The following is a 23,458-nucleotide window of genomic DNA, read 5'->3' as shown; positions in this document are numbered from 1 at the left end:
TATGGACTGTAGTCTCCCAGCCCCTCGTACTCATCACGTTCCTTTGCACAAGCTGTTCTGCCAGGAATGTTAGAAATGATGGATATTTCACCCTACTCTGGAATATTCAATAAACCAATATAACATGATGTCTGAGTTGAAATAGTGGGAAGAAGAATAAACTTCCTCTAAAGCTTGAAAAAAAATTGAAAATGAGAAAATATTCAGTGCTGCAGAAGAGGTGGGATCACGGGACACTTTCCTAAATGCAACTGGAAGTGTGAACAGTTACAATGCCTTTGGAAAGCAATGCAGCAGTATTTATTAAAAATTTGACCCAGAAATCCCACTTTGAGTATTAAAAACCCATTATGTAAAAATTTATTACCAAGTACTTTATCAAAGCATTGTTTCTGGTAAAACAAACAGCCAAAGAAGAAATCTTAATATCTACCAGTACAGGCACAGTTGAATAAATTATGGTACATACAGATATTAAAATATTAAGCAGTTAATTAAAATGAATTAGATCTCTATCAGTTAGAATACAGATAGACAAAATGTACTATTAAATGGGAAAAGCAAAAATCTAAGCAAGCAGGCAACATTGGGGGTTCAATCAGTGAGTGGATATGAGCTAAAATTATGGATTTGAAGTTTCTACCAGAGTTTAGCAAATAACACCTACTTTATAAATATTAAAAATTAAACTTCCAACACTTTTTTAACCAGTAACGGGATTTAAGCTTAAAAAATCATCCGTTTTGGACTTCCCTGGTGGTCCAGTGGTTAAGCAGCTGCCTGCCAATGCAAGGGACACAAGTTGGATCCCTGCTTTGGGAAGATCCCAAGTGCTGCAGGGCAGCCAAGTCCGTGCACCCCAACTATGGAGCTGGCGCTCCACCACACGAGAAGTCACCACAGTGAGAAACCTCCACACCGCACCTAGAGAGGTGCCCCCCGCTTGCCACAACTAGAGAAATATCAGGCACAGCAACAGAAACCCAGCACAGCCAAAAATGAATATATAACATTTTTCAAACGATAATCTACTTTGTGCAAGTGACACAGGTGCTTTCAGATGCCCGCCACCCAGCACCTGAAATACAACAAATTCTTCTCTCCACCATTTGGCCTATTTACTGGCTTTTGAGCGGCGAGCTGCCGGACCCACACACACACTAGGTAACACAGGTTTTCCACAGACAAAAGGCAGGCTGAAGACACGGGTGGCAAGGATTATGGGGCCCCGCTGCATTTCAGGAGAAGCTCTTTAGCCTGGAATTTATGGCATTCTAGAGTCTGGTCCAACTTGCCTTTCAGTGCTTACTTCCTAAAACATCTTGTACATACTCTATCCTTCAGACACACACAGACAGTGTGTTAGTTACTAAACTAACTGCTATTTGTTCACTCCTTTGTTGTTTGCTCCAATATAAAATCCCTTTGCTCATATTTGTTAAATAAACAACCAAATGAATAAACTTACAGTATCAACTTACCCACTACTTTTTTATCCACTACAACTTTGTTTTTCAGCAGAACTCATTCTTTTTTATTTTCTATTTTTTAATTTTACAATATTGTATTTTTTTTGCCATACATTGACATGAATCCACTATGGGTGTACATGTTCTCCCCTTCCAGAACCCCCCTTCCACCTCCCTCCCCATCCCATCCCTCTGGGTCATCCAGGTGCACCAGCCCCAAGCACCCTGTATCATGCATCGAACCTGGACTGGCGATTCGTTTTCCATATGATAATTTACATGCTTCCATGCCATTCTCCCATATCATCCCGCCCTCGCCCTCTCCCATAGAGTCCATAATACTGTTCTATTTATCTGTGTCTCTTTTGATGTCTCGCATACAGGGTTATCTTTACTGATTGACTAAATACCATATATATGTGTTAGTATACTGTATTGGTGTTTTTCTTTCTGGCTTACTTCACTCTGTATAATAGGCTCCAGTTTTGTCCACCTCATTAGAACTGATTCGAATGTATTCTTTTTAATGGCTGCGTAATATTCCATTGTGTATATGTACCACAGCTTCCTTATCCATTCGTCTGCTGATGAGCATCTAGGCTGCTTCCATGTCCTGGCTATTATAAACAGTGCTGCGATGAACACTGGGGTACACGTGTCTCTTTCAAGTCTGGTTTCCTCAGTGTGTATGCCCAGCAGTGGGATTGCTGGGTCATATGGCAGTTCTATTTCCAGTTTCTTGAGGAATCTCCACACTATTCTCCATAGTGGCTGTACTAGTTTGCATTCCCACACTACTACTTTCTTAACCATTAAAAACAAAACAAGGCAAAACAAACACCATCAGAGAGGGCTCTGAATTTCTGCTGATAGTGATTTTGAATGATTTTGTTGTCTTTTCCTGTTTCTTGAAATATATATATGAATTTCAAAAAAATTAGAAGAGCAACATTTCATAAAGGCAGATTAGCAATTTTAGACTATATTTGTATATCTTTGATTCCACTGGTTAAAATAACTTATTTTTTGTAATAAAAGATTGAAGGACATCCCAGCTCCCAACCTGCTTTGTCAAAGCACTGGGAATGTGTGCTCAGTGGTGTCTGAATCTTTGTGACCCCAAGGACTGTAGCCCACCGGGCTCCTCCGGCCATAGGATTCTCCAGGCAAGAATACTGGAGTGGGTTGCCATTTCCTTCTCCAGGGGATCCTCCCAGCCCAGGGATCGAACCCTCGTCTCTTGCGTCTCCTACATCGCCAGGAGGTTTCTTTACCACTGCCCCACCAGGGCTTCCCAATAAAAACATTTTTCTTCAATATTCATTTATTTGGCTGCACCAGGGGCTTCCCAGGTAGCACAGTGGAAAAGAATCTGCCTGCCAATGTAGGAGGCGCAAGAGACTCGGGTTTGATCCTTGGGTAGGGAGGATCCCCTGGAGGAGGAAATGGCAACCCACTCCAGCATTTCTTGCCTGGAAAATTCCATAGACAGAGGAGCCTGGCAGGCTACAGTCCAGTGGGCTGAAAAGAGTCGGACATGACTGAGTGACTGAGTATGCACCCACGACGGGTCTTTGTCGCAGCACGTGGAATCTTTAGTTGTGGCATTTGAACTCTTGAGTAGTGGCATGTGGGATCTAGTTCCCTGACCAGGGATAGAACCTGGGCTCCCTGCACCAACAGGGAAGTCCCTGCACCAACTGGACCAACAGGGAAATCTCAATTTTTGTAATAAAAACATTTTTAACAGGGACTTCCTTGTTGGTCCAGTGGTTAGCAGTCCATGCTTCCATTGCAAGGAGCATGGGTTCAATCTTTGGTCAGGTAATTAAGATCCTGCAGGCCATATGGCAGCAAAAAAAAAAAAAAAAATTTTTTTTAACAGAAAAATAAGTTTTAAAAAAAAATCACTCAAGAAAGCAGGTTCCAGATATTTCCTGAGAAGTGATTTCTTAAAGCCATGAACTCAAGTGAAAAGTGAAAACAGGACAAAAGTGATAATTAAAATTTTAAGCACAGGGATCAGGGTAAGTGAAACGGCAAAGGGAAACTGGCTTAACTCACTGGCATGAAAATTGAATTGGCTGAATATATGCTGTTGCTGTGGACTTAAAAAAATATTCAGAACCTAAAAGTGGAGAGTTGTTTTATGTGGTGGGAATTTTTAGGCCTTCAAGCCTGGGAGACAGCATCTCAAGTGACCCTAAGAGAACTGCTCTGAGGAGCCAGGCTCTACAGAAGTGTTGTAACAAAGGGCAGGTAGTCTGAATGTCAAAAGATTATTCTTAATTAAAGAAAACCAGGTATCTCAAGTGAAGGAATTTAGTGCTTGTCTTGTCTGGGATAAGGCAAGAGTCTGGGCTCACTGAAATACTCCTTTGATACTTGCTCAGCTAACTGGGGCCAGCAGTCTCAGTTCTGAGCTTTCTCTGAGCTCACTGTGGGGAGTGGCTGCAGGCTGACGGCTGCTCAATGGATGGCAGATGTTCTTCCTGGGTTTCCTCAGGGCTCACAGCTCACCATCTGTGGTGGCTACAATTGCTGGTGACTGTGACATCCTTGTTTACTTATATGATGGGAAATATTTTATTTCTCACTGTTTATCTTTTCTCTTCTTTTCTTGGCTGCACCACTTGACTTGTGAGATCTTAGTTCCCCAACTAGGGACTGAACGCTCAGCAGTGACAACATGGAGTCCTAACCAGTGGTGGTTGTTGTTCAGAAGCTCAGTCATGTCTGACTCTTTGCAACCCCGTGGACTGCAGCACACCAGGCTTCCTGTCCTTCACCACTCCTGCTGAAGTTTGCTCAAACTCATGTCCATTGAATCGGCGATGCCATCCAACCATCTCTACCAGGAAATTCCCTGAATATAAGCACTTAAATAAGGGCAGTTTTCAAAGGCATTACTACCTCCAACAGGAAATTAAGCCTCCTTTTACTTGAAGAGAAAATATATAATATTCAGTAGAATTAAGAGATTTTGCTGATTTCTCTAGCTTAGGGTGCAATGACAAGTGTAATGTATTAACAGCCCCAGCATAAAACTAGAGTAGCTTTCTAAGATAGATGTCAGGAAAAAAATATGATCTATTAGCCTGAAATAATTTAAAAGGGAGGTTCAAAAGAAAAATATTTAGATGAAGAAAATAAAAATATCAGCATACTATACTAAAAAAGCTGATTTTAAATTCCACTTAGTTAAACTAACCTAATAAGAGAAAAAAATCAACCCCGAGGGGGCAAAAAAACCATCTTAAAACAACTAAGGATATATCAAAATTAAGTTTAAAGCTACTTTGAATCCATTTTCCTTGCAATTTCCTATCCTATTACTCATAACAAGATCGGTGTGTCAACTAATTGACTGTCAAAGCCCAGACTGCATATGTATTTCCCTGCAGCATGTGGGAAATGCTCAGTGACTTCAGTCGTGCCTGATTCTTTGCAACCCTATGGACTATAGCCCACCAGGCTCCTCTGTCCCTGGCAGTTCCCAGGCAAGAATCCTGGAGTGGGTTGCCAAGTCCTCCAGGGGATCTTCCCCACCTGTGGATAGAACCTGCCTGCATTGCAAGCTTATCCTTTACCTCAGAAGCCCTCCTTACAGCATATTCCAAACCTAATCTACCCAGGAAAAGGCGAACCACAAAAACCCTTCACTCAAAAAATCAAATGAAGGATACTTCAGTACCCATTGAACAGGCGGGAGAAAAAAAGGCTCAGCTGCTGGAGATAGACAAACTTCACCTCCAAGAAATACATGAAATGACCACCGAAAAACAAGACACTAGCAGAAAAATCTACTTAACCACATAAAGAACATAGGTATGGAAACCACATGTGGGGAGACAATGGAAACAGTAAGAGATTTTACTTGGTGGGGGGCGGGGGGGGGACTCCTAAATTACTGCAGATGGTGATGGCAGCCATGATTAAAAGATGCTTGCTCCTTAGAAGAAAAGCTATGTCCAACTGGACAGCATATTAAAAAAGCAGAAACATTACTTTGCCAACAAAGGTCCATCTAGTCAAAGCTAGGGTTTTTCCAGTAGTCATGTATGGATGTGAGAGTTGGACTATAAAGAAAGCTGAGCACCGAAGTATTAATGCTTTTGAACTGTGGTGTTGGAGAAGACTCTTGAGAGTCCCTTAGACTGCAAGGAGATCCAACCAGTTCATCCTAAAGGAAATCAGTCCTGAATGTTCACTGTAAGGACTGATGCTAAAGCTGAAACTCCAATACTTTGCCCACCTGATGCAGAGAACTGACTCATTGGAAAAGACCTTGATGCTGGGAAAGATTGAAGACAGGAGGAGAAGGGATGAGAGGATGAGACGGTTGGATGGCATCACCAACTCCAAGGATATGAGTTTGAGTAAGCTCTGAGAGTTTATGATGGACTGGGAAGCCCAGTGTGCTGCAGTCCATGGGATTGCAAAGAGTCAGACAAAACTGAATGACTGAAATGAAGGAAACACACATGATACTCTCTCTACCAATAAGAAGATATACACAATCAAAAGCAGAAACTAATAGTTCTAAAGACCACAAGTAATAAGAAGCAGAGAAATAAATAACATCTAACATAAAACAACTATAAACAAAACCACTTAGACGGTGTCCTCTCCCTCTTATTCTCCCAAAGGAAGAGAAGAACAATCATCAATGGCCAATGGCAGCTGCAGAAGCAACACCAAGGGCCAGCTTCATGCTCAGGAGAGAACACTGCATCTCTTCCTTGTGGTTTCGGGTGCTCTACATGTTCAGAGAAACTTCTCTAGTAACAAACTATAGAAATGATCCCTGAAAGTATAGTCTTCCACTCCTCAGCCACTGCTGGGTCTGAGCTAGCTGTGAACTTTACACTGAGGGCAACACAGTTTCACCACCACTTTGCTATTTTTTTCTTCTACTGGAAAAAAACAGAAAGAGCTCTTGCAATACAGCTTTCAAATGCTATCACTTGTCAACTCATTTGAACATTTTCACTGAAAATGTAACTTAACAGTTTTTAAAAAGCAAACGTAATTTACGTAATACAGAGTGACAGCCAATCACAACCCCAGTCTTTAAAGCCCAGGAGGCATTCACTGCACAGACTGACTAAAGCAACTGAGGCAGAGACAGGGACTGGGTGGCTGACAACCAGCGCTGGAAAACAGAACCTTTGGGGGTTTTGCCATAGGATTGCACTACCTGTTCACACTTTCTGAATTTTTAAAATAAAGCTGACTGCTGTCTTTGACATCATTTCTTCCCCTGACAAATACCTGAGTGCCAACTATGACAATACTAGCTACTATTTACTGTGAGTTTGCCAGCCACGATTCATCATTTTAAGTGCTTTAACTATGAGATCTTTGAGGATTTGAAATACCTCAACTGGAATTCCATCACCTCCACTAGCTTTGTTCGTAGTGATGCTTTCTAAGGCCCACTTGACTTCACATTCCAGGATGTCTGGCTCTAGGTGAGTGATCACACCATCGTGATTATCTGGGTCGTGAAGATCTTTTTTGTACAGTTCTTCTGTGTATTCTTGCCACCTCTTCTTAATATTGTTTGCTTCTGTTAGGTCCATACCATTTCTGTCCTTATCGAGCCTATGTTTGCATGAAATGTTCCTTTGGTATCTCTAATTTTCTTGAAGAGGTCTCTAGTCTTTCCCATTCTGTTGTTTTCCTCTATTTCTTTGCACTGATCGCTGAGGAAGGCTTTCTTATCTCTCCTTGCTCTTCTTTGGAACGCTGCATTCAGATGGGAATATCTTTCCTTTTCTCCTTTGCTTTTTGCTTCTCTTCTCTTCCCAGCTATCTGTAAGGCCTCCTCAGACAGCCATTTTGCTTTTTTGCATTTCTTTTCCATGGGGATTTTCTTGATCCCTGTCTCCTGTACAATGTCACGAACCTCTGTCCATAGTTCACCAGGCACTCTGTCTATCAGGTCTAGTCCCTTAAATCTATTTGTCACTTCCACTGTATACTCATAAGGGATTTGATCTAGGTCATACCTGAGTGGATTAGTGGTTTTCCCTACTTTCTTCAATTTAAGTCTGAATTTGGCAATAAGGAGTTCATGATCTGAGCCACAGTCTGCTCCCGGTCTTGTTTTTGCTGACTGTATAGAGCTTCTCCATCTTTGGCTGCAAAGAATATAATCAATCTGATTTCGGTGTTGACCATCTGGTGATGTCCACGTGTAGAGTCTTCTCTTGTGTTGTTGGAAGAGGGTGTTTGCTATGACCAGTGCGTTCTCTTGGCAAAACTCTATTAGCCTTTGCCCTGCTTCATTCTGTACTCCAAGGCCAAACTCGCCTGTTACGCCAGGTGTTTCTTGACTTCCTACTTTTGCATTCCAGGCCCCTATAATGAAAAGGACATCTTTTTTGGGTGTTAGTTCTAAAAGGTCTTGTAGGTCTCCGTAGAACCGTTCAAGTTCAGCTTCTTCGGCGTTACTGGTCGGGGCATAGACTTGGATTACCGTGATATTGAATGGCTTGCCTTGGAAACGAACAGAAATCATTCTATCGTTTTGGGGATTGCATCCAAGTACTGCATTTTGGACTCTTTTGTTGACCATGATGGCTACTCCATTTCTTCTAAGGGATTCTTGCCCACAGTAGTAGATATAATGGTCATCTGAGTTAAATTCACCCATTCCAGTCCATCTTAGTTCACTGATTCCTAGAATGTCGGTGTTCACTCTTGCCATCTCCTGTTTGACCACTTCCAATTTACCTTGATTCATGGACCTAACATTCCAGGTTTCTATACAAATTTGGAAAACTCAGCAGTGGCCACAGGACTGGAAAAGGTCAGTTTTCACTCCAATCCCAAAGAAAGGCAATGCCAAAGAATGCTCAAACTACCACACAATTGCACTCATCTCACATGCTAGTAAAGTAATGCTCAAAATTCTCCAAGCCAGGCTTCAGCAATACGTGAACTGTGAACTTCCAGATGTTCAAGCTGGTTTTAGAAAAGGCAGAGGAACCAGAGATCAAATTGCCAACATCCGCTGGATCATCGAAAAAGCAAGAGAGTTCCAGAAAACCAACTATTTCTGCTTTATTGACTATGCCAAAGCCTTTGACTGTGTGGATCACAATAAACTGTGGAAAATTCTGAAAGAGATGGGAATACCAGACCATCTGACCTGTCTCTTGAGAAACCTGTATGCAGGTCAGGAAGCAACAGTTAGAACTGGACATGGAACAACAGACTAGTTACAAATAGGAAAAGGAGTACGTCAAGGCTGTATATTGTCACCCTGCTTATTTAACTTATATGCAGAGTACATCATGAGAAACGCTGGGCTGAAAGAAACACAAGCTGGAATCAAGATTGCCGGGAGAAATATCACTAACCTCAGATATGCGGATGACACAACCCTTAAGGCAGAAAGTGAAGAAGAACTAAACAGCCTCTTGATGAAGGTGAAAGAGGAGAGTGAAAACGTTGGCTTAAAGCTCAACGTTCAGAAAACTAAGATCATGGCATCTGGTCCCATCACTTCATGGGAAATAGATGGGGAAATAGTGGAAACAGTGTCAGACTTTATTTTTTGGGGCTCCAGAATCACTGCTGATGATGACTGCAGCCATGAAATTAAAAGACGCTTACTCCTTGGAAGGAAGGTTATGGTCAACCTAGATAGCATATTTAAAAGCAGAGATATTACTTTGCCAACAAAAGTCCGTCTAGTCAAGGCTATGGTTTTTCCAGTGGTCATGTATGAATGTGAGAGTTGGACGGTAAAGAAAGCTGAGCGCTGAAGAATTGATGCTTTTGAACTGTGGTGTTGGAGAAGACTCTTGAGAGTCCCTTGGACTGCAAGGAGATCCAGTCAATCCATCCTAAAGGAGATCAATCCTGGGTGTTCATTGGAAGGTCTGATGTTGAAGCTGAAACTTCAATACTTTGGCCACCTCATGCGAACGGTTGACTCATTGGAAAAGACCCTAATGCTGGGTAGGATTGGGGGCAGGAGGAGAAGGGGACGACAGAGGATGAGATGGTTGGATGGCATCACCAACTCGATGGACATGGGTTTGGGTAGACTCCGGGAGTTGGTGATGGACAGAGAGGCCTGCCGTGCTGCAATTCATGGGGTCGCAAAGAGTCGGACACGACTGAGCGACTGTACTGAACTGAACTATGAGACCAATACAAGTATAATCATCCCATTTTTATGGATGGGGGACTAAGGCACAGAAAGGCCTCAGGTAACTGGCCTGAGGTCTGTCAACAGCAGAGCTGGTAGGTGTCACCCAGCTTTGTTTTCTATGTGCTAAAGATTACTCTAGGTACTGGGCAAACAGAGGTCCCTACTCTCACAAAAAGCTTACACTCTGGTAGGGGAGAGAGATGACGACAATTACCTGAGAGGATGAGATGATGAGGCATGCAGAGGATAAGTGTTCAAACAGAGAGGCATTTGACGGCCACTTCAGATTTAGGTGTTCAGGGAAGGCCTCTTTTTGGAGGTTGCATTTAAGTGGAGAAAACAATGAGTACAATGACCCAAGGAAAGGAACAAGGTTGTGTGTTCCAGCAACTGGAAGACAGCTAGAGAACACAGGGTAGGAGGAAGAGCAGGCAGGCCAATGTCTGAGGATTTTCTAGGCAAGTCCAACTCTGGGAGAGTCTGGATTTTAAGTGTGACGGAAGCCATTGAGAGGTTGGAAGCTGGAAAAATCAGTTCCAAGGCCATTGCAAGCAAGGTGTGTAAAGGAGAGATCATGGTGGCTTGCATGTATCATAGCAAGGAAGGAGGAGAAACGTGGGCTGCTCTGGAAATTCAGTTGGTAGGATGGGACTCACTGGTGGGCTTGCTGCAGGAGGAGGGGTGGAGTGTCAGGGAAAGAGGTTTCAAAGATTGACATGTTGGTTTGCACCTGAACAACTCAATGGATGGTGCTGCTACAGCAAGACTGGAAAGAGAGGGATTTCTCATTTGAAGGAGGGGCATTCTCATGGTGGGGGGAAGGAGTGCTCACCAAATATCCTTGCTTTATCTAATTTCACCTTTAATGACAGCTCTATGTGTTGATGCTAGTAATATTACATTTATGTACAGAGAGACAGATTGGGGTCAAGGAACTTCCCAGGAACCCACAACTAGTAAATAACAGACCAAGGCATATTCCAGAGCATATACTGCTTCTCTCACAGCTCCCAATATTCCAAGAGGACTGAGAATGAATTTAGGATTACAGTGAAAGCTTGGCCACTATAGATCCATAAAGAGAAACTCATGGAAGAACTACATAGATTGAATAGCAATGAGAGTAAAAGAGGTTTCAGTTCAGTTCAGTTCAGTCGCTCAGCCATGTCCGACTATTTGCGACCCAATGAACCGCAGCACGCCAGGCCTCCCTGTCCATCATCAAACTCCCGGAGTTTACCCAAACCCATGTCCATTGAGTCGGTGATGCCTTCCAACCATATTATCCTCTGTCGTCCCCTTATCCTTCTGCCCTCAATCTTCCCCAGCATCAGAGTCTTTTCAAATGAGTCAGCTCTTCGCATCAGGTGACTGAAGTATTGAAGTTTCAGCTTCAACATCAGTCCTTGCAATGAACACCCAGGACTGATGATCTCCTTTAGGATGGACTGGTTGGATCTTCTTGCAGTACAAGAGTCTTCTCCAACACCACAGTTCAAAAGCATCAATTCTTCGGTGCTCAGCTTTCTTTATAGTCCAACTCTCACATCCATACATGACTACTGGAAAAACCATAGCCTTGACTAGACGGACCTTTGTCGGCAAAGTAATGTCTCTGCTTTTTAATATGCTATCTAGGTTGGTCATAACTTTCCTTCCAAGGAGTAAGCGTCTTTTAATTTCATAGCTGCAATCACCATCTGCAGTGATTTTGGAGCCCCCAAAAATAAAGGCTGACACTGTTTCCACTGTTTCTCCATCTATCTGCCATGAAGTGATGGGACCAGATGCCATGATCTTAGTTTTCTGAACATTGAGCTTTAAGCCAATTTTTTCACTCTCCTCTTTCACTTTCATCAAGAGGCTCTTTAGTTCTTCTTCACTTTCTGCCATAAGGGTGGTGTCGTCTGCATACCTGAGGTTATTGATATTTCTCCCAGCAATCTTGATTCTAGCTTGTGCTTCATCAGCCCAGCGTTTCTCATGATGTACTCTGCATATAAGTTAAATAAGCAGGGTGACAATATACAGCCTTGACGTACTCCTTTTCCTATTTGGAACCAGTCTGTTGTTCCATGTCCTGTTCTAACCTGACCTGCATACAGGTTTCTCAAGAGGCACGTCAGGTGGTCTGGTATTCCCATCTCTTCAAGAATTTTCCAGTTTATTATGATCCACACAGTCAAAGGCTTTGGCATAGTCAATAAAGCAGAAATAGATGTTTTTTGGAACTCTCTTGCTTTTTCAGTGATCCAGCAGATGTTGGCAATTTGATCTCTGGTTCCTCTGCCTTTTCTAAAACCAGCTTGAATATCTGGAAGTTCACGGTTCATGTATTGCTGAAGCCTAGCTTGGAGAATTTTGAGCATTACTTTATTAGCATGTGAGATGAGTGCAATTGTGCGGTAGTTTGAGCATTCTTTGGCATTGCCTTTCTTTGGGATTGGAGTGAAAACTGACCTTTTCCAGTCCTGTGGCCACTGCTGAGTTTTCCAAATTTGCTGACATATTGAGTGCAGCATTAACATCGACTAATAATGGCGATAGTGGTAAAGATACGGGTTCAATCACTGGCTGGAGAAAAATACCCTGGAAAAGAAGATGGCAACCCATTCCAGTGTATTTACCTAGGGAATCCATGATAGAGAAACCTGTCAGGTTACATACAGTTCACATGACACATACAGACAAGTATGACTGGAACGACTTAGCACACACATAATTATAAAACATACTGTGACAAAGGCCACTGGCAATAAGGTACATATTAAAGGGTAAAACTACTACAGAACTGAAATGGGTGAATAAAGTAACAAACATTACAAATGACTCACTTTTTTTAGAAAAATGTCAATTGTAAGCAAAACCACTCAGACGGTGTCCTCTCCCTCTTACTCTCCCAAAGGAAGAGAAGAACGATCATCAATGGCCAATGGCAGCTGCAGAAACAACATCAAGGGCCAGCTTCACGCTCAGGAGAGAACACTGTGTCTCTTCCTCGTGGTTTCGGGTGCTCTACACATTCAGAGAAACTTCTCTAGTAACAAACTATAGAAATGATCCCTGAAAGTATAGTCTTAACTTCCACTCCTCAGCCACTGCTGGGTCTGTGCTAGCTGTGCACTTTACACTGAGGGCAACACAGTTTCCCCACCACTTTGCTATTTTTTTCTTCTACTGGGAAAAAAACAGAAAGAGCTCTTGCAATACAGCTTTCAAATGCTGTCACTTACCAACTTATTTGAACATTTTCACTGAAAATGTAACATAACAGTTTTTAAAAATCAAACGTAATTTACATAATACAGAGTGACAGCCAATCACAACCCCAGTCTTTAAAGCCCAGGAGGCATTCACTGCACAGATTGACTAAAGCCAACTCACCTCTGAAAGCTGTACAGGAAAGGGCGGGCCTTTGCCTTTGCTCCTGAGAACCTAGCTGATTCCACTGATTACTCAATCTTAGCGGCTGCATTCAAGCCTGTCCAACAAGTCAGACTTTCCAACTCTCATAAGAGGTCACCATGACTGAGGCAGAGACGGGGACTGAGTGGCTGACAAACCAGCGCTGGAAAACAGAACCTTTGGGGGTTTTGCCATCGGATTGCACTACCTGTTCACACTTTCTGAATTTTTAAAATAAAGCTGACTGCTGTCTTTGACATCATTTCTTCTCCCGACAAATACCTGCATGCCAACTATGACAATACTAGTTACTATTTACTGTGAGTTTGCCAGCCACCATTCATCATTTTAAGTGCTTTAACTATGAGACCAATACAAGTATAATCATCCCATTTTTATGGATGAGGGACTAAGGCACAGAAAGGCCTCAGGTAACTGGCCTGAGGTCTGTCAATAGCAGAGCTGGTAGGTGTCACCCAGCTTTGTTTTCTATGTGCTAAAGATTACTCTAGGTACTGGGCAAACAGAGGTCCCTACTCTCACAAAAAGCTTACACTCTGGTAGGGGAGAGAGATGACAACAATTACCCAAGAAGATGAGATGATGAGGCATGCAGAGGATGATAAAAGTTCAAACAGAGACGGATTTTTGATGGCCACTTCGGATTTGGGTGCTCAGGGAAGGCCTCTCTTTGGAGGTTGCATTTAAGTGGAGAAAACCACATCAGAGAGCAGAGCTGTTCTTCGCTGTGGTGTTTAGGTTTTTAGGTTTCTCTTTCTCGATGGCAGAGCTCGGGCTCTAGAGCACTTGGGCTTAGTTGCTCTGTGAAGGTTGCAGAAAACCACAATGTTTTTTACTTCTAACACTTGCAATGAGACTTCTTAAAAGAATAGCATTCTTGCTCATCTCTATAGAAGGGCATGGTGACTTACTGCTTATTTTGTACAGGTTCACCTGGACTACCTGTTCTTCAGTGAACTTTATGTAAAATATTAATATTTACTTTAGAAAAATAATTTTTAAAATTATGTATTTATTTTTGGTTGCCTAGGTTATTCGTTGCTGCGCTCAGGGTCTTGAGATGCAGCGAGTGGGGTCTCCTTTTTGTTGTCTCTTGTTTCAGAGCATGGACTCTAGGGTGGTGGTTCACTAGCTGCGGCACACAGGATTTAGTTGCCCTTGGCATGAGGAATCTTCCAGGACCAGGGATGGAACCTGTGTCTCCTGCCCATGCTATACCACTGTACCACCAGGGAAGCCCTCAGTATGTTATTTGATGTACAATTCTTTGAAGAAGGTATGTAACTGTGTCTTTAACTTCTAATTGCTTTCTGAGAATCTGCTTCTCAAGTTATAACCTTCAGACTGGTTAAAATAAAATTTTTGTTTCTTCTTGACACTGAATTAATGTTTCATCAACAAACCAACCCCCAAGTCCTGTCAACCTTACCACTTAACATATCTTTCAGATCTCGTCTTTCTCTATCATCACTACCATCATCTCCCGGGGAGATGAATGCAGTTTGTATTTCACTGGTCCTCACACTTGGCACCTCACTCCTCTCCAGAAGCATAATCACAACATAGCTTTTATTTATTTTTTATTAATTAATTTATTCATTTCATTTTTGACTGTGATTGGTCTTCATTGCAGCATGGGGGCTTCCTGTAGTTGCAACGAGCAGGGGCTATTCTTCGTTGCGATGTGCAGGCTTCTCCTTCTCCTGATGAAGAGCACAGCTCTAGAGCACACAGACTTAACTGCTCTGTGGCATGTGGAGTCTTCCCAGACCAAGGGTGGAGTCTGTGTCCCCTGCATTGGCAGGTGGGTTCTTAACCACTGGTCCACCAGGGAAGTCCCGTCACAGAGCTTTTAGAGTGACCTTCAAATGCACAGCTGATTTACTCTCTCTCTTTTTTTTTTTTAAATTTTATTAGGGGTGAAGTGAAGTCGCTCAGTCGTGTTCGACTCTTTGCGACCCCATGGACCAGGCTCCTACGTCCACGGAATTTTCCAGGCAAGAGTACTGGAGTGGGTTGCCATTTCCTTCTCCATGATTTACTCTCTTTCAACAGTGCCCACTACCTTTAGTTTTCTGTCCACCACCTTTTGCCAAACTCTGCCTTCTGTCATTCCTCTTCTGGGCTAAAGTCCTGTGGGCTTCCCAGGTGGCACTAGTGGTAAAGAACCTGCCTGCCAATGCAGGAGACATCAGAGTCGAGGGGTTCGATCCCTGGGTTGGATGATCCCCCTGGAGGAGAAAATTGCAACCAACTCCAGTGTTCTTGTCTAGAGAATCCCAAGGACACAGGAGCCTGGTGGGCTATGGTCCATAGCATCACAAAGGGTCAGACAGGACTGAGGTGACTTAGCATTCACACACACATCCTATTTCCTTACCTTGAACTGAGATATGGAGAAATAAATCACCATAAAGGACAGGAAGGGATATCTACCTACATGTGTCAGGAAAGAGTGACCTGGCTGACAGGAGAGTAGAGAAGGGGAAAGTAACTGTTTCAATACCCTTGGTCAGCCCACCCCAAGCATGAAAATAAACCCTCAAATCATATGACCCATAAATTCAATCAGGAAACTGAAACACCAAACTGCATCAGATATATTTTTCCTTCATTTCAAAGAAAAATCACAGTTAAGGACTTCCTTGGTGGTCCAGTGGTTAAGACTCCACGCTTCCACTGTAGAGAGTGTAGGTTCCATCCCTAGTCAGGGAACTAAGATCCCACAGGCCGCATGATGTGGCCAAAAGAAAGAAAAATCACAGCTTACACAAAAGTTAGGTAGGGATAAAAACCACAACATCTACTACATAGGTTAAAAAGTATTGTGCAATTAGAACATGTGAAAAAAACAAAACAAAACAGAAAACAGCCCCTAGTGGCAAATATTCAATCTACCTTCTGGGACAGTAAACAGGGGAAGAAACCACTCAGAAGGAGTCCCCTCCCTCGTACTCCTCTCGAGGAAATGAACAGTCATCAGTGGCAAATGGCAATTAGCAGCACCAAGAGCTGACCTGACACTCAAAAGAGAAAGTACCTGCTCGTGGATTCCACACTTCGAGGATTCCACACAGAAACGTCTCTAGTAACAGCAAATTATAGAAATAATAACTCCTAAAACCAGTCTTGACTTTAACCAGGCAACTTCTGTTGGATCCATGGCAGCCACACACTTTTTATGGATGGTAGCATTTTCCAACATTCCTCTTATTTCAGAAATACCATATAAATGATTTTCAAACTGTTGGTACCAAACCAAACTTGGGTCCACATGCCCCTGTGCAGTAAAGCCAATCTACTGACACAGGCTGTGGTGAAGAAAGGCACAGTGTTTATCCCAGAGCCCCAACGAGTTTGGGCCATTTAAGCACTGGCTACCTGGCCTCCTTTTCATAGTGTCCAAGTCAAAGCTATGGTTTTTCCAGTAGTCATGTACGGATGGGAGAGTTAGACCATAAAGAAGGCTGAGGCCCGAGGAATAAAGGCTTTCCATCTGTGGTGTTGGAGATAACTCTTTAGAGTCCCTGGGACTGCAAAGAGATCAAACTAATCAATCCTAAAGGAAATCAACCTTAAATATTCATTGGAAGGACTGATGATGAAGCTGAAGTTTCTATTCTCTGGCCAAGTAATGGGAAGAGCCGACTCACTGGAAAAGACCCTGATGCTGGTAAAGATTGTAAGCAAAAGGAGAAGAGGGCGGCAGAAGATGAGACGGTTAGAGAGTATCACTGACTCAATGGACATGAATTTGAGCAAACTCCGGGAGAGAGCAGAGCACAGAGGAGCCTAGGCAGGCTGCTGTCCATGAAGTTCCGAAGAGTCGGACATGAGTAAAAAGAACAAAAAAAAGCTGTCAGGTAAGTATAAAAGATTATGTACCTCAACTCCTAACAAAATAAAAAAATTACTTAAATGTGGTTTCCCTTGTTCATTAGGAAACTACTATTTTTATAGTTAAAGTACTATTTCTACAGTACTGCTTCTACGGTACTTCTAGGCCATGTACTAAATCCCTTACATGGATCACACCATTTAATCTTCGAAATAACCCTAAAAATACAGAGGAAATGGAAATTTATGTAAAATAAAAGTAATCAAAAACTTTGAAGAAGCAAATAAAATCAAGCAAATATCCTTGATGAAATAAATAAAAATGTGAGAAAAGGGATATGCGATAAACAGGATTAAAGGATTAATTTTGAAGGTTCAACCATCTCTTGAAAAGGTACAGATAAAAGTTTTTTAAAGTACAGCTATGAAAATCTTTCCAGACCCCAGAGGATGAGGAATAGTAACAGAGAATAAAAGGGGTTTAACATTAACGAACAGCGATAGTGGTAATGAACCCGCCTGCCTATGAAGGAGATGTAAGAGATGTGGTTGATCCTTGGCTCGGGAAAATCCCCTGGAAGAGAGCATGGCAACCCACTTCAACGTTCTTGCCTGGAAAACCCCAAGGACAGAGAAACCTGGTGGGTTACAACCCACAGGGTGACAGTCGAACAACACTGAAGTGACTTTACACACACACACACATAAAAATATATTACATATATGCATATATTATATATATATAACATATATATATTAAAAAAAAAAGTTTCATGATGAACGACCCCGCTGCTACACTAGCACATAAAAGACTGAAAATAGTAACCTTAAGAGAGCGCTTAAGATCATGAACTCCTTATTGCCAAATTCAGACTTAAACAGAAGAAACTACAGAAAATTACTAGACCATTCAGGTATGATATAAATCAAATCCCTTATGATAATAGAATGGAAGTGACAAATAGACTCAGGGGACTAGAATCTGATAGAGTGCCTGAAGAACTATGGATGGAGGTTCATGACATTGTACAGGAGGCAGTGATCAAGATCATCCCCAAGAAAAAGAAATGCAAAAGGGCAAAAAGGTTATCTGCGGAGGCTTTACAAATAGCTGAGAAAAGAAGAGAAGCGAAAGGCAAAGCAGAAAAGGAAAGATATATCCATCTGAATGCAGAGTTCCAAAAGGAGAGATAAGAAAGACTTCCTCAGCGATCAATGCAAAGAAACAGAGGAAAACAACAGAAATGGGAACACTCGAGATCTCTTCAAGAAAATTAGAGACACCAAGGGAACATTTTATGCAAAGATGGGCACAATAAAGAACAGAAATGGTATGGACCTAACAGAAGCAGAAGATACTAAGAAGAGGTGGCAAGGATACACAGAAGAACTATACAAAAAAGATCTTCATAACCCAGATAATCACGATGGTGTGATCACTCACCTAGAGCCAGACATCCTGGAATGTGAAGTCAAGTGGGACTTAGCAAGCATCACTACGAACAAAGCTAGTGGAGGTGATGGAATTCCAGCTGAGCTATGGAAAATTCTATGATGCTGTGAAAGTACTGCACTCAATATGACAGCAAATTTGGAAAACTCAGCAGTGGCCCCAGAACTGGAAAAGGTCAGTTTTTATTCCAATTCCAAAGAAAGGCAATGCCAAAGAATGTTCTAACTACTGCACAATTGCACTCATCTCACACTCCATCAAAGTAATGCTCAAAATTCTCCAAGCCAGGCTTCAACAGTACATGAACTGAGAACTTCCAGATGTTCAAGCTGGATTTAGAAAAAGCAGAACCAGAGGTCAACTTGCCAACATCCGTTGGATCATAGAAAAAACAAGAGAATTCCAGAAAAACACCTACATCTGCTTCATTGACTACCCTAAGGATCACAACAAACTGTGGAAAATTCTTGAAGAGATGGGAATACCAGACCACCTGACCTGCCTCCTGAGAAACCTATATGCAGGTCAAGAAGCAAGTTAGAACCAGACATGGAACAACAGATTGGTTCAAAATTGAGAAAGGAGTATGTCAAGCCTGTATATTGTCACTCTGCTTATTTAACTTACATGCAGAGTACATCATGCGAAACAGTGGGCTAAATGAAGTTCAAGCTAGAATCAAGATTGCCAGGAAAACTATCAACAATCTCAGATACACAGATAACAACACCCTTATGACAGAAAGCAAAGAAGAGGGACTAAAGAGCCTCTTGATGAAAATGAAAGAGTGGGAAAGCTGACTTAAAACTCAACATTCAGAAAACTAAGATCATGGCATCTGGTCCCATCACTTCTTGGCAAATAGATGGGAAAACAATGGAAACAACAGTAGACTTTACTTTCTTGGGCTCCAACATCACTGCACATGGTGACTGCAGTCATGAAATTAAAAGACACTTTCACTTCTTGAAACAAAAACTATAACAAACAGCATTGTTAGAAAACAAAGATATTGCTTTGCCAACAAAAGTATATCCAGTCAAAGATAAGAGTTTTTCCAGTAGTCATGTATGGATGTGAGAGTTTGATTATTAAAAAAGCTGAGCGCCAAAAAATTGAACTGGAGAAGACTTTCGACAGTCTCGTTAAATTGCAAGAAGATCCAACCGCTCAATTTCTAAAGAAAATCAGACCTGAACATTCAAGGGAAGGACTAAATGCTGAAGCTACCACCCACGGCGACGCAAACAGTCAACAAAAACTCAGCAACTAGACCGTTACGTGAGAAACCTAAGTAACCTAACATGAATGCTCACTTTTGCAGATAAAACAACCACTTATAAAATCAACATAGCAGTCCACGGACATTTGCTGTGTTTTACTTTCTAACCCAGAAATTCGTTGACAATAAAGGCAACACAAAACAGGCCTCATGTAATTAAAAAACTAACCAAAACCACTAACCTATCACTTTCAGAACACCAAATACAAAAGAAACCACTCAGACGGCGCTTTTTCCCCTCTTGCTCTCCTGAAAAGAAGAGAAGAACGATCATCAACGGCCCCCAGCAGCTGCAAACGCAGCACCGAACGCCATCTTCACGCTCAGGAAAAAACGCTGCATCTCCTCCTCGTGGTTTCGGGTGCTCTACACGTTCAGAGAAACTTCTCTAGTCACGAACTATAGAAATGATCCCTGAAAGTATAGTCTTAACCTCCACCCCACAGCCGCTGCTGGGTCCGCGGGAGCCGCCCACGTTACACTGACGGCCACATCGGTGTCGCGCCCCACACCCCTCACAAACATTTTCCATATTACATCCCGTAACTTGGTAAAACGGCAAACTTCAAAATACCATATTCGCCCGGAAATAGCCCAGAAACACTTCAAAGCCGCAGTAAGCCTCATTAGCATACGGCTTCCTGGCACCCAATCACAGGCGGCCGCTTCCGACTCTACTCCAGGCTGCCACAGCCCCAGCCACCGCATCCGGAGCCCCCGCACCCAGGCAGGGTCGCCGCGCCCCTCTGCAGGCCGAGCACACGCTTCCTGCCGCGAGTCCGCGTGGACGGCCTCTGCCTGCTGAAGTCCGTCTGCTTGGAGAAGCCAGGTTTCCTTTGTCTTGAAAGAGAGGTGGGGGCGAGGAGGGAGGAAAAAAGAGACAGAGAACTAGTCTAATCCTGCATAATAACAAGGGCACCCATGGTGGTTTCTGAACGTCTTCTCCATGATAGGCATTTTAGCCCCTGGTCTCACTTCCTCCTCTAAAGGGAAAGGGTGTGGTTATGGCCCCATTTTCACACATGCTGGCTGGAGCACCTGTCACAAAGCTCCTCAAGGGAACCACAGGTGCTACTAGGTACACGTGGCACTTGATCAAGCCTGGTTCTTTCTGGAAAGCCACGGTGTCTTCATCAGGCGGTCTGAGCTCCAGTCAAGTTCATTTCTCTAAGAAAGCATTACACACACCATCTCAAACTTTGGTCATGAATGACTGATCATACTGGCTTCCGCAACTCAGAGGAAGCCGACCCATTTACTTGTGGCAAAAGTTAGTCCCAGCTTCTCAAAGAACACGCCTTATATACGATGCTGTGTAACCGTTTTCCTCACTTAACTTCCTGTTGTAATGACGTTTCTGCCCCAGGTCTTCCAGCATGCCAGAAAGCACAGTGCTCTGTGAACATGCAGCCCGTGGTGTTCTGAATCAACCACGTTTTTCATTGCATCACAGTAACATGAATAAAGTGACTATCATTTCATCTCATCCTACCACCTCTAGTTGAGCAGTTGCTTACGTCTTGAGTTATAAGGTCCCTTCCAATCACTTTCACACAAGAGCCCCTTGTCTCTGGTCTCAGCCCTTCCGTATCTGTTCTTTCCTCCAACCTTTCTGGGGACCCCTCGCATTCCATGCCAACCCTTGGCCTCCTTCGAGCAGATTCTCAGCTCTCCTTACCTCTTTGGATGCTTCCCTCAGCTTCCCAGTTAACAGTGACCACACTGTGTTTTGTATCCCTAATTACCTTTGTAAGTGCCTCTACCTACTGTATTAAAAATGCGTTTACTTCTCCCTTCTCAACTGTGAGGTGTTTAAAGCAAAAAGTGTGAGCACCTTTTGGCAGGAAAGAGCTCTTTGCAGGAGGTCCTCTTTGTCTTGTCATTTTAGCAAAGCTATACAGTAACTAACCTTAAACTAGGCATCCCCACAGTCATCTCCTGGCCCCAGCACACCTTCCAAACCTTTATTTTTTTTCCCTTCCATATCTTTTGATCACACAACACCTTGCCAAACCTGTTGGTTCTCTCTGTATATCAAAGATGTAGAAATGAAGAATAAGTAATTAACAGGTGGCCTGATCTCTTCCCCAGTTACCCCTTCAGTAATCTTCAAACGGACCACAAATGTCTGATCACACGGACCACAGCCTTGTCTATCTCAATGAAACAAAGCCATGCCGTGTGGGGCCACCCAAGACAGACGGGTCATGGTGGAGAGGTCTGACAGAATGTGGTCCACTGGAGAAGGGCATGGCAAACCACTTCAGTGTTCTTGCCTTGAGAACCCCATGAACAATATGAAAAGGCAAAAAAGATAGGACACTGAAAGATGAACTCCTCAGGTCGGTAGGTGCCCAATATGCTACTGGAGATCAGTGGAAAAATAACTCCAGAAAGAATGATGGGATGGAGCCAAAGCAAAAACTATACCCAGCTGTGGATGTGACTGGTGATAGAAACAAAGTCCGATGCTGTAAAGAGCAATATTGCATAGGAACCTGGAATGTTACGTCCATGAATCAAGGTAAATTGGAAGTGGTTAAACAGGAGACAGCAAGAGAGAACATCGACATTCTAGGAATCAGCAAACTAAGATGGACTGGAATGGGTGAATTTAACTCAGGTGACCCTTGGACTGCAATTCATGGGGTCGCAAAGAGTTGGACACGACTGAGTAACTAAACTGAACTGATCATTGTATCTACTACTGTGGGCAGGAATCACTTAGAAGAAATGGAGTGGCCATCATGGTCAACAAAAGAGTCCGAAAGGCAGTACTTGGAAGCAATCTCAAAAACGACAGAATGATCTCTTGTTCGTTTCCAAGTCAAACCATTCAATATCACGGTAATCCAAGTCTATGCCCCGACCAGTAACACTGAAGAAGCTGAACTTGAACGGTTCTATGAAGACCTACAAGACCTTTAAGAACTAACACCCAAAAAGGATGTCCTTTTCATTATACGGCACTGGAATGCAAAAGTAGGAAGTTAGAAAACACCTGGCGTAACAGGCAAATTTGGCCTTGGAGTACAGAATGAAGCAGGGCAAAGGCTAATAGAGTTTTGCCAAGAGAACGCACTGGTCATAGCAAACACCCTCTTCCAACAACACAAGAGAAGACCCTACACATGGACATCATCAGATGGTCAACACCGAAATCAGATTGATTATACTCTTTGCAGACAAAGATGGAGAAGCTCTATACAGTCAGCAAAAACAAGACCGGGAGCAGACTGTGGCTCAGATTATGAACTCCTTATTGCCAAATTCAGACTTAAATTGAAGAAAGTAGGGAAAATCATTAGACCATTCAGGTATGACCTAAATCAAATCCCTTATGATTATACAGTGGAAGCGAGATATAGATTTAAGGGACTAGATCTGATAGACAGAGTGCCTGATGAACTATGGACAGAGGTTCGTGACACTGTACAGGAGACAGGGATCAAGAAAATCCCCATGGAAAAGAAATGCAAAAAAGCAAAATGGCTGTCTGAGGAGGCCTTACAAATAGCTGGGAAAAGAAGAGAAGCGAAAAGCAAAGGAGAAAAGGAAAGATATTCCCATCTGAATGCAGAGTTCCAAAGAATAGCAAGGAGAGATAAGACAGCCTTCCTCAGTGATCAATGCAAAGAAATAAAGGAAAACAACAGAATGGGAAAGACTAGAGATCTCTTCAAGAAAATTAGAGACACCAAGGGAACATTTCATGCAAAGATGGGCTTGATAAAGGACAGAAATGGTATGGACCTAACAGAAGCAGAAGATATTAAGAAGAGGTGGCAAGAATACACAGAAGAACTGTACAAAAAAGATCT

At 42.7% G+C, this 23,458-nt stretch overlaps 1 protein-coding gene, 1 long non-coding RNA gene, 4 other non-coding genes and 1 pseudogene across 56 annotated transcripts in view; 1 reads left to right on the top strand and 6 right to left on the bottom strand.

The window, feature by feature from the left end:
• The window catches only part of TEX14 (testis expressed 14, intercellular bridge forming factor), a 218,223-nt gene that overhangs the window by 70,863 nt on the left and 123,902 nt on the right, over positions 1–23,458 (bottom strand). The window contains exon 1 of one of the 50 annotated variants that reach the window (XM_081585152.1): positions 20,212–20,420. The exons of the other annotated variants lie outside the window; for them this stretch is intronic. The gene's annotated coding sequence lies outside the window, so the exon portion shown is untranslated. Of the gene's footprint in view, positions 1–20,211; positions 20,421–23,458 lie in introns of those variants that run through there. 50 annotated transcript variants of the gene reach the window in all.
• Positions 1,531–4,129, top strand: LOC145543500 (uncharacterized). Its single transcript, XR_014080748.1, has 2 exons — positions 1,531–2,597; positions 2,987–4,129. It is a non-coding gene; the product is annotated as an uncharacterized LOC145543500 (long non-coding RNA).
• Positions 4,075–10,609, bottom strand: LOC145543492 (protein CFDP2 pseudogene; annotated as a pseudogene). The gene is made up of 2 exons (XR_014080742.1): positions 5,935–10,609; positions 4,075–4,211 (listed from the first exon to the last, which is right to left on the bottom strand). The product of XR_014080742.1 is annotated as a protein CFDP2 pseudogene (transcript).
• LOC145544079 (small nucleolar RNA U3) lies at positions 6,079–6,292 on the bottom strand. The gene has a single exon (XR_014081298.1). It is a non-coding gene; the product is annotated as a small nucleolar RNA U3 (small nucleolar RNA).
• LOC145544077 (small nucleolar RNA U3) lies at positions 12,505–12,718 on the bottom strand. The gene has a single exon (XR_014081296.1). It is a non-coding gene; the product is annotated as a small nucleolar RNA U3 (small nucleolar RNA).
• LOC145544084 (small nucleolar RNA U3) lies at positions 15,991–16,196 on the bottom strand. Its single transcript, XR_014081303.1, has one exon. It is a non-coding gene; the product is annotated as a small nucleolar RNA U3 (small nucleolar RNA).
• Positions 19,852–20,067, bottom strand: LOC145544081 (small nucleolar RNA U3). The gene has a single exon (XR_014081300.1). It is a non-coding gene; the product is annotated as a small nucleolar RNA U3 (small nucleolar RNA).

Source organism: Giraffa tippelskirchi, chromosome 3, assembly GCF_054371585.1.
Source record: "Giraffa tippelskirchi isolate mGirTip1 chromosome 3, T2T-mGirTip1v1.2.pri, whole genome shotgun sequence".
Classification (NCBI taxonomy): Eukaryota; Metazoa; Chordata; class Mammalia; order Artiodactyla; family Giraffidae; genus Giraffa; species Giraffa tippelskirchi.
This window is presented reverse-complemented; position numbering and strand designations above follow the sequence as displayed.